Genomic DNA, 10,203 nt, shown 5'->3' with positions numbered 1-10,203 from the left:
TCCCTGGACCCGGGATGGAGTGGCCAGTCCGGGTTCGGAAGACAACCCATCATGGGTCCATGCAACAGCCATGGCTTGTCAGGCTGGCTTGGCTCTCACGCCAACTGGTGGGAAGGGATCTGCATTCATGTGACAACTGTGCTGTGTGTGCATAATTTATTAAATTTATATCCTGCCTTTTCCTTTCCTTCTTTTAAAAAAGAATTGAAAGCAGCTTATATCATTCTCCTCCTCCTTTTATCATGCTATATTGCCCAGTAACCCAAGCTATCATTGTTAAGCTTAATAAAACAACATTAACATGCTAATAATTCTAATAAAATAATATTAATAGAGCAGTACTAATGTTAATGTTAATAAAATGTTAATAATTCTAATAAAATCGTATCAGTACAATATGAATAACACTAAGCTTAATCACACAATGTTCATAAGCTAGCAGGGATAGCTTGGGTCACCGGGAGGCACGGGAACCCGAAGGCGCACCGGACGCGGCGCTTCTCGGCACAGCCTCCGGTGGCGGGGGGGCCGCGGGGCATCCCCGCCCCCGCGCCGCGTCATCGCCGCCCCCTCCCCGCAACGGCCCCCGGGCCGCGCTGCCTGCGCCAATCAGCAGAGGGCGCCGCGGATTGGCCGGCGCGCGCGCGCACCCCGCCCCGCCGCTTCCGGCCCCTCGGCTCGCCATTTTAAACAGGCGGAGGCGGGCGGCGAGCCGGCAAAGCATCTTCAGCACCATCGCCGCCGCCGCCGCCGCCGCCGCCGCCGCCGCCGCCGCCGCCGGAAGAGGCGCACCGCCCGCGCGCTCGGTGAGCCTGGCCGGGCCCCCCGCCCCGATCTTCGAGCGGGGATGCCGCCCCTGCGGGGCTGCGGTGTCGCGGGGGGGGGCGATCGGAGCCGCCCCTGCCCCGCGGGCTGCGGGGCACGGGGGTCCGCCGCCTCCCCGCTGCTCCCGCTCCCGCGCACCCCGTCGGACGCGGCCGGGGCTGGCGCTGGCGGACCGGGTCGCCCTCCCCTCCCCTCCCCTGCGCCGGCTCGCTCTGCGGCGCCGCGCGGCCGCCCGCACGAGCCGCCCGCGGGCCTGCGGAATCCGTGGGCGGCGAACCGGCCCCGCAGCAAGAGAGAGCCGGTCTCTCGCGCGCTGCGTGCCTGTGCGGGACACGCTCGGCGCGCCTCCCCGGTCAGTGAGGCGGGCTGATTACTCTTGCCTCCACTGGGTGGGTCGCCCGCGGCGCTGCCTTGCTAGAATAGAAGGGGGGAGAGAAGGGCTGCCCCACTCCGCCACCGGGCTTCGTTGGAGAAGCCGCAGCGTCCCGGTGGTGCCAGCAGTGGTGCTTTCCATCTGGCTGGGGGCGATGGGAGGTGTAGCCGAACACGTCCAGAAGGCGCCAGGTAGACGAGAGCAGCCTAAAGGCGCAATCTTGCAGCCGTTGAGACATTTAAGAGTTCGTTGTGCCCCAAGCGTGGAAGGTCATACAACTAACAGTTCCTGCCTAAACAGGCGTAAGCCTGTACCCTTGGTTCTGTGCCTGCCTTTTGGCTAATGCAAGAGGTGCTCTTGTGCTGCCTGGAATAGTAGCTAAGGATGTGGCCAGAAGGGCTGCTGAGATGGAGATCCGCTGGCAGAGATCCTTCCAGTGGTCGAGGAATCATGCCAGCGGAGTCTGTGCCGTCTCTACTCCTGGGACTGGGAGTGTTGGGGGGAGAAGGTGGATCTGCGGCTTCCTAACCTTTTTGTTCTCCTGGCATGCCCCCTGCTGTACTCCGGTTATTCCAGCCCTGAGGCTGGTGCAGACAGTGGGAGTGGGTGAACAGAAGCAAGAAAGCTGCTCCTTCCTCCTGTTGTTCTTTCGTGGAAGCTGCCTGTCTCTGCTTCAGTGGTCTGTGAAAATCTGCATACGGCATAGGAAGAAGAAGGGTTGCTCTCTGAGGATGCATTCTCTCTTTCGCATTAACAGGAGGTCGCAGGCAGCATCTCAGGAAAAGCATTCTGTTCTTTCTTGCACAGGATACAATGGCTCTTTTAAGATAACTTCTAGAAGGGCAGGCAGTGTGTTGCAGCAGAAACAATTATCTTCTGGAATGCTAAATGACTGCCAGATCTATTGTGGCATGCCAGTTCTAGTTAATCCTTGAAAGCTTAGGCCCAAGTCTGAGTTCATAGCTAAGGTGGCACAAGATTCTCATCAGTTCTTCTCAGTTGGTCTTGCAGTTTGTTTTTCTGCCTTTCCCCTTGCTAAAAATGGTATTTTTAAATGCCCTGGGGCACCTTGTTAGTTGTTCAAAGTGTTTTGTGCAGTAGGCTCCTTGATCATTTTGGCTCCCCTTTGCTACATGATTTCCAGTGCTAGACTACCCTTTTAGAGGTGTAATGACCAGAACGATACATAGTATTCAAGGTGTGATTGCATCATAGATGCAAGACAAGTGTTGTGTTAGCTGGATTGCTTTCTCTTTCTTTCCTAATGACCCTTTGCCTTTTCACAGTGGCTTTCTGGTTGGCCAATGTTTGCATAAACCCAACTGCGTAATACAGCTGTGTGCAGCGGCTGCTGGGGAACACTGTTGCCATCGTGTCCTCCTTGGGGGACCCTGTGGGCATCCCATTGGCTTATTTCTTTCTTTATTCCACTTATATTCCACTGTAACTAGTCTGAAGACCCTCTAAGCGCAGTGTAACATTTGCTACTGTGTAAACGGAAGGCTGGACTAGAAAGACCTAGGACTGATCCAGCGTGGCTTTCCTTGGGTGTATGTGCACAACACATTGCCCCTCTGGGGAATTTAACCCGCATGCTGTGGGTAAAATTCCCCTGTGCCTGACAAACAACAGGTGCTGCAGGGGAGGTGTCCCTCCCCTCTCATCCTCGCTAGGCCCTCCGGCAGTATCCACCCGGGACAGCCACCAGCAGTTGGGATTTTCAGCTGCTGTTGTCTGCTCCCTCTGTTCTGTGCTCTGCTGGCGGAATGGGTCGCTCGCAAGCCGTCCTCCGCTGCTCTCTGCAGGAGTGCAGGGCGGGGAATTTGGGACTGAAGGGTGAAACGGGAAAGGCGGCCTTGACTGGGCGCAGAAGCCCAGTGCGAGGGGACTCCCTGCTCAGCTGTGGCACATGGCAGCTGGGCTGTGGGGAGGCTGCTTCTGCCCCCTGGCTGCATTTCGGCTGTGTCCTGCTGCGGCCGAGAAGGGATGGAGCACAAAGCATCCTTGGCACTGTTCAGCCATGGGGAAGGCTTTTGAAGGCTCAGATGAAACATTAAGCCACATTTGCACCCTACAAAAGCCATGGGTAACTGGGCTAGGTCATAAACCACCCCACAGTTAGTGCTGGATTCAGAAGACCTGTAAACCCAGCATGGCTTATAACCAATCCAGAGCCAGTCCTTATGTCCTGCCCTTTCTTGGTCAGTTTCTGCTACCTTAGGCCACCCAAGTGAAGGTAGAATTCACTTAGCACAAGCAACTTTGCACTGGTTGCTTTGAACCACATTTGCAATTCTAATGCCTGTTTCCCCAGTTTGGATGAGATCCTTCTGGAACATCTTCTGTTTCCCTTCTGGTCTAACCACCCATGTAATTCTGTATCATCAACACATTTCGGTGTTCATTCCTAGCTTCTGATCATTTATGACCCAGTTAAAACATTTAGAACGCATTACAGATACTTGTGGGGACCTCAGCTTTCACTCAGGAGAGCCAAGTCACATAAATAAATGTAGGGTTGCAGTCTTAATTATTGCAACCAATTAATTGGCTAATTATTGCAGTCCTCACATACGTATATGCTGCTCTGTTGAGCCTACATTCTTCACGTGCAGCAAATAAGCAGCAGAAATTATGTCTTGCCAGGGAGAGGTGCCAAGCGCCTATTCTCTTTGTGTTCCACCTGGAATGACTGGGAGGGGAGTTCTTTCAACAGTATGCATTACTTACGTGTCCAGACAAAAGATGTTATTGCTGTGTTGGTACTTCGTTGCTCATCTTGTATTTCTTCAGTTCGCTTTTGTTTGTTTTATTGGTTCCCGTGTCATATACCACTGTAGGCTATGCATTCAGCAAGACCAGCGGCACTGCCACATTTAAGTGTAATATTTCCGTATGAGTGTATACATGCTGCAATTGTGTATATGTTTACCTCGGAGTAAGTCCAAATGAACGAAGCAGAACATGTAGTTGTGGATTGGATTGTTCTGGAAGGCATAGGCTAAAGTCGATCTGTACATGTTTTAATATGGCTTTAAAGAGGAAAAACTGCTATGGGATATATGCACAATTTAGCTAGTATGGAAAGGCATAACTTTGTTCCCCAGTCAGTGAAATGGGTCCCAACCTATTCAGTAACTTATATGAAAAGTTCCCATTTCCATTGGGAAATGATACACAAATGAACTTTAACTTCTTGGATTTCGGTATGGTGATAACTGTAAAGTCATACATGTATGTATTCACAGCAGAAGGGGGGGGAGTTGATTGGCAATGTTGGGGGAGGTGCGGAAACAGAACAGTGGTTCAGAAAGAAAAGAAAAACTAAAGATTTAAGCAACCAGATAGGAGAATAAATGTCAGAAGGGGAAGAGAAAAATTAGGAAGGCAGGAGGAGAGGGATGGAGATATTCTTCTGACAAGCTTTTGCAAGAGTAGAAGGTAACCATGTTCATGTTAATAACATTACTCTACTTGGTCGGTCGGTCGGTTAAGTGCCCTTAAGTTGTTCCATACTTGTGGTGACCCTGTGCATGGATTCCCTCTGAAACAGCCTGTGCTTGACGGCCCTGCTGAGCTCCTGTAAGCTCAAGCCGTGCCCTCCTTTGTGGATCCACAGATCTTGCCTCAGATCTGGTCTGCGCATAATGGCCCTTCTCTCGGCCATGAATTACTGGAGCAGCAGAGCGAATGACCATACTGTCTCCCGGCTGCTCAGCGCTTCCACTTTGCACCCAGTCTCTCGGACTGCCCAGGGCCACGCTGTTCCTCAGTTGTTCGCTGTGGTGTTCAGACCTGGCACTCAGGATTGTAGCTTGCCCAGCGTTCTAACCCAGCAGCAAACCATGGGATCAAACACTGGGTTGTTTGACCCTTGACAGTGCGGAATTCCAGGTGTGACTATTGCATCAAACCATCCAGGAACAGTATATTCTTTCTTGCTTGAGAAGCTGCACATGAAGCGGACGGAGCAGGTGGGGGCAGTGCACATGCCCTCCTCTTCGCACTTCCCTGGCAACCCGTCAGGTGTGAACCAGAAGCTGGGATGGAGGTTGCATTCCGTATCCCGCCTCTCTGGATTGGTGGCTCAGACTTGTCGGTGGCTTTATCTTGTTTCCCCGTGTCCCATTTCTTAGCAGTAATGAGATGCTACAGTAGTGAAATGATGGAAGCATGTTGCCCAGGGAGGGCCTTCTTGCCACTTAATTCCAGAACAAATGCCTTTTGTACGGGGCATGAAGCGTACGGACCTGTAGTACTGTGGGAAATGGACCGTGGCTTGGAAAGCATTGGGCATTTTGCCCTCATTGTGCCTCAGGCACTTGATGAAGGATGTAAAGCAGGTTGCATGTAGTTTCCTGCCATTACCATGCCTGGCTCCTCTCATCCCCCGCCCCCGCCCCGCTCTGCCCGCGTTTGTTAATTGTATCGCGCAATTGCACTACCAGATTTGTTCTTTTTGAAGCTGGAAGACTATATTTGTTGTCTGGGATGTGCCCTAAATAGCTACAGTTTGATTACAAGCCCTTCTCTGTGAGCTAGTTCTGGCCTTTGGCCAGCTGAAGCATCTCCTTTCCATTGACCGAATGAGAAGCAAGTGTTCTTTGTGATTCTTGTCCTGAATCAGTAGCATCTTTCTAGATTCAGGCCAGATGGCTCCCTGGATGCTCGGTAGTGCAGTCTCCGCCTCCTCACGCCCCCTTCCTAGACGCAGCTCAGGAGGCTGGCCTTCCAGTGTGGCCTGATGCTGATGTAACAAGCAGGAAAAAAGCGGGGGGGGGGGAGAGCACTAAAAATGATTCACTGCTTAGCGTCATCCGAGGTCGCCTATTGCATCCTGTCCTTTTTGATAAGAGTGGACGCTAAAGCAAAATGAACATGTTCTTGCAATAGATAATCAGCTGCATTTGCTGTCTTGGAAACCGATTCATACATGCGGCTTCTCTTGATCTGATAAAAAGTAAGATTTCTATTTAATATATGCACTGTGTCTTAGAAAAGTAGCTAAGGATACCAGAGCAATTTACCAGTATGTTGATATGCAGCAGTTCTCTCAGCATTGCACGGAATTAAATTCTTTGGGGTTTGAGGGGTTTCTGTCTCATTACGGGCAAACCTTTTAATATTTGTTACCTGCCACTTGTGTTTTGTCCTCTTATGTTTGAAGGAAACCTTCTGCAGAATGGGCACTTCAGTGTAAGGGTAGCGACCTTTGCAATGTCCGAGCATATACGAATGCCTGCAGATATAATTCAGTGCATTAATGTTACAAACCAACTTAATGTGTTGTAGGCAGCATGTGTTTTGGTTTTTACAGTTTTAACTCTGTTTTTTGATCTTTTGATTGTTTTACCTCTCTCTGTGAGACTCCCGGAGAGCCCTGGGCTACGGAGCAGTATACAAGGGTAACAAACAGCCAGTTCTATCTTTCCTTTCCTGTTGTTTCATATGAAATGGCAAGGATGGAGATTTGGCTTGGGCAAATGGAGAAATGGATAATATGATTAACAGTACAATCATATGCTGGTCTGCTCCAAAGTAAGTTTCACTGATTTCACTGGAACTTACTTCCAATGATTGGATGAAGGATTACAGTGAAGGGATCTTCTTTCTTGGATTTCACAGTAAATGTAATGAATCTTCTTCATTGAATTATCAAATATTTACCTCTGGTCAGTTTTTCATTTTGTCACATAGAAAGCAAAATGAAACCACTATTGTGGTAACTTTTGTTTGTAAAGTTGGTTTTTAGATAGGTATGCTTGGTTATGTTTTCCAACATACACATACACAGAGTTCTGTACATATCTGTTTGCATGTAGAGATGCACAGAACTTACATATCTTTGCTGAAGATGTGCAAAAGATCCTTTGCATCTTTGCTGAACTGTCAGTAAAGAGCCGGTTTGGCACTGTGGTTGGGAGTGCTGTCCTGAAGCTTAGCGCAAGATGTTCTAGTCCCCCTTGAACCACGAAGCCAGCCCACTGGGTAACTTTGGCCTAAGTCATGGCTTATTTATGTTAGCCATCCCGAGGTGTTAAGCGATGGGACGGCATACAAAAACTCCATATATATATATATATATATATATATATATATATATATATATCAGGTTCAGCTAACCTTCAGGGCTGTTACTAGGATAAAATGGAGAAGGAGGAGAACTTTGTGAAGCCCCTTGGGTTCCTTATAAGCAGACGAAAGACAGGCTATAAATGTCCTATAGCAACAAGAAGCCCAAAAGGCAGTATGCTCTAGCACTTGGTTTAGGCTGGTTGACAATTTGCTAAACGTGGCTTGGCCATAGTTCTGACGCTTTTAATTCCTCAATGAAAACTTACAGATTGTAGAAATGTATGCTAAGGAATCTTTTATGTTGACTTTTCAGTATATCACGCTTGAAAAGCTGCTTAAAAGACTTTATAATAAGGAATCTATTAATGGTGATTCCTTACTATAGAATAGCAATCTGAGCAAGAAGCTTAACAGTGCAATCCTAACACAGACGCGATCCCTACTTCTTCAGTGCGTTTAAAGGTACCTCCATCTAGGGGAACAGACCGGTTCTATGGTCCCTGGATGGGTATGGCTCCTAGAAAGTGTCTAGAGAGCCCCAGCTCTGAAACGGGGGCACGGTTCTGTGGGACGGTGCACTCAGACAGCCCCCCTCCACCTCGCAGCTGGCATGGAAAGAGCCACATCGTGTCCTCTGCACAAGTAACCGTAGAGAAGGGGTTTGGGGAGCAGAGCGGGGTGGAGACAGATATTGCCAAGATAACAGGTCTACTAGTGGAGCCTCAGCCTCTTTCCTCCCCGCTCTGAAGAGCTGCAGCCCAGCAAGCTGCTTTGTGGCTGGACGCATTTTGGGCCCTGCATCGGATGCCCGTTCTCCTCTTGAGTTCGGAGGGTTATGGGCATCCCCATAGGATCACCCCCTAAATATATTTAGGATCAAGCTACATATTCTGTTGTGAATGCTGTATTTGAATACTGATTTGCTCTGGGATACACTGCATAATGTCTAACTTGGATACATAATACAACACGTTGGTTGAACATGGAGGATATAATCTTCCATTGTTCAAGCCGTACACAAAATGACTAAGTTTCCATTGCATATTTAGTTGCTTGTTGGTCTCAGGATTCTGTTTCTAATTTGACTGGCTTTTTATGGAAAGGAATTCAAGTTCTGAAGTCAGTTTCATCATATGCTTGTATATTTAAATAACTGATTTGCTTTTGACCTTTTTGAATAACCACAGCTATTTTGTTAACAGTATAGGCCTTCTGCTTCCTAGAATGGTTGCAGGTGACTAATTAATAATTCTTCTGCTGTTTTGAAGGTCATGCTGATTCTAATAGCATGAACCATGCAAATGCTCTTAGCTCACGTTGTTCTCATTATGTTTTGTATCCTAACCATTTACAGTTCCAGACACTGGAAGAATGAAAGAGACTTTGTCAGACTTGTATTCTGAGCACAACCATTTTAATTAAGAGTGTTGGAACAGCAGGTGGACATTCTGTTATGTGATTGCTTAAGCGGTTACCTTTTGCTTTCCTTTGTGTTTGTCCTGATTGCATCTTATGGCATCAGCTTCTGTATTGTTTAAAGTAGGAAGTGCCAGGGGATGAGCAGAACAAACAAGTAATTACCCATTTCATTTAACGACCCAAGAATACCTCTTTTCTGAACTGTTTTCTAATGTCCAACCTCAGAAACTCTGGGTTGCCTATGGGTTAAATAAACCACACTTAACCCAACATTTGCTCAAGGTTTGTTGTTGGGCTAGCTTCAGATTGTTTAACCCCTAAAACCCATAATTGTCTGGAGTTGGATGTCACACAACAGTCCTACAGTGTCCCAAGCACGGACAAATGCAGCATTGTTAGCTGCATTTGTCAGTGGTGGACACACACCATCCCAGGAATTGCCATTGTGACATACAAAGCATGCCACTGAAATCAGTCGAACCTAAGACGTGCATGTGGGTGGTGGGAGGCAGTGCTGTGTGGGGTTAACTTGAGGGATTGTCATGAGGACGAGCTCGCCTCTGTTGGACCTAAAGCACTCTGTTGGCTAGCTCTGTTGACTTTAACTTGTCATTCATGCATCTTGCATGTGGGTTAGACCCTTGCCTTCCTGGCCTATAAAGGCAGGCAGAGGGGACTGGATAAGTGAATAAGTGTAATGAAAAATGCCTCTTTTTGCCCTGGAGATTCTGCCTTGCCTAAAGAAGGCAGTAGTAATTGCTCTGCTCCAAAGAACCCAAGAATATTTGGATAATTTCTGTTCCTGTTTGATGCTATGGGCACTGGCCTGCGGGATGCAGCCCTCATGGTTCTATCTTGTCTCCACAGTATTTAACATATGCACTGGGGTCCCCCAAATTTTTGAATCTATAGGAACATTGGAGAATTTGAGAAACATTTACCGGCACCATCCTGAAATACCTGATCAACAGATTGCTCTTTCAGCATCTGCCTAGCAAGACTATGGGTCTTAGGTTGCATCTTATTCAGAAAACACTTTCCTTCGCATCTGTTGGACACTGCAAGATCTCTTTAATAAGGGATCACCTAATGCAGCTAATTGCTGGCAGTGTGATACAGCGAATCGTCCTTGAAAACATACACTTTGGCAAAGTCCAGGAGTTGTTTCTTTCCGGGAGGGAATTACTACACTGAAATTCTGTACTGAAACAGCCTTCGTTGTTCACTGATATACATACCCTTTTAACTTATTTACTTGCTTTATGAAAATAAACAAAAGAGCAAATGACTTCTCTACACCCTTCTGATAGGTAGAATGCAGATATTATAAAATTGGAAGGATAAGCACTGACTTTCTATAAACTAATGGATTGAGGATTTTACTGTACCTTGGAATGCTGCCTTCACATGGGTACCTATTTGGCTCACTTCGGTTGAGGCCTGTACCATTGATGGGAAGCATTATGGATTTTGTGCAAATCCATGACCATACATTAGAAATGAGAAGTTAA

At 47.9% G+C, this 10,203-nt stretch overlaps 1 protein-coding gene across 2 annotated transcripts in view; it reads left to right on the top strand.

Annotated features, from left to right (window-relative positions):
• Positions 1-712: 712 nt before the first annotated feature.
• Positions 713-10,203, top strand: part of ACSL4 (acyl-CoA synthetase long chain family member 4) — a 33,417-nt gene continuing 23,926 nt past the window's right edge. Inside the window, exon 1 of one of the 2 annotated variants that reach the window (XM_044427150.1) lies at positions 713-806. The gene's annotated coding sequence lies outside the window, so the exon portion shown is untranslated. The remainder of the gene's footprint in view (positions 807-10,203) is intronic. The other variant, XM_044427151.1, reaches the window with a different exon arrangement.

Source organism: Varanus komodoensis, unplaced genomic scaffold, assembly GCF_004798865.1.
Source record: "Varanus komodoensis strain SLA01 unplaced genomic scaffold, ASM479886v1 scaffold18_3, whole genome shotgun sequence".
Taxonomy (NCBI): Eukaryota; Metazoa; Chordata; class Lepidosauria; order Squamata; family Varanidae; genus Varanus; species Varanus komodoensis.
This window is presented reverse-complemented; position numbering and strand designations above follow the sequence as displayed.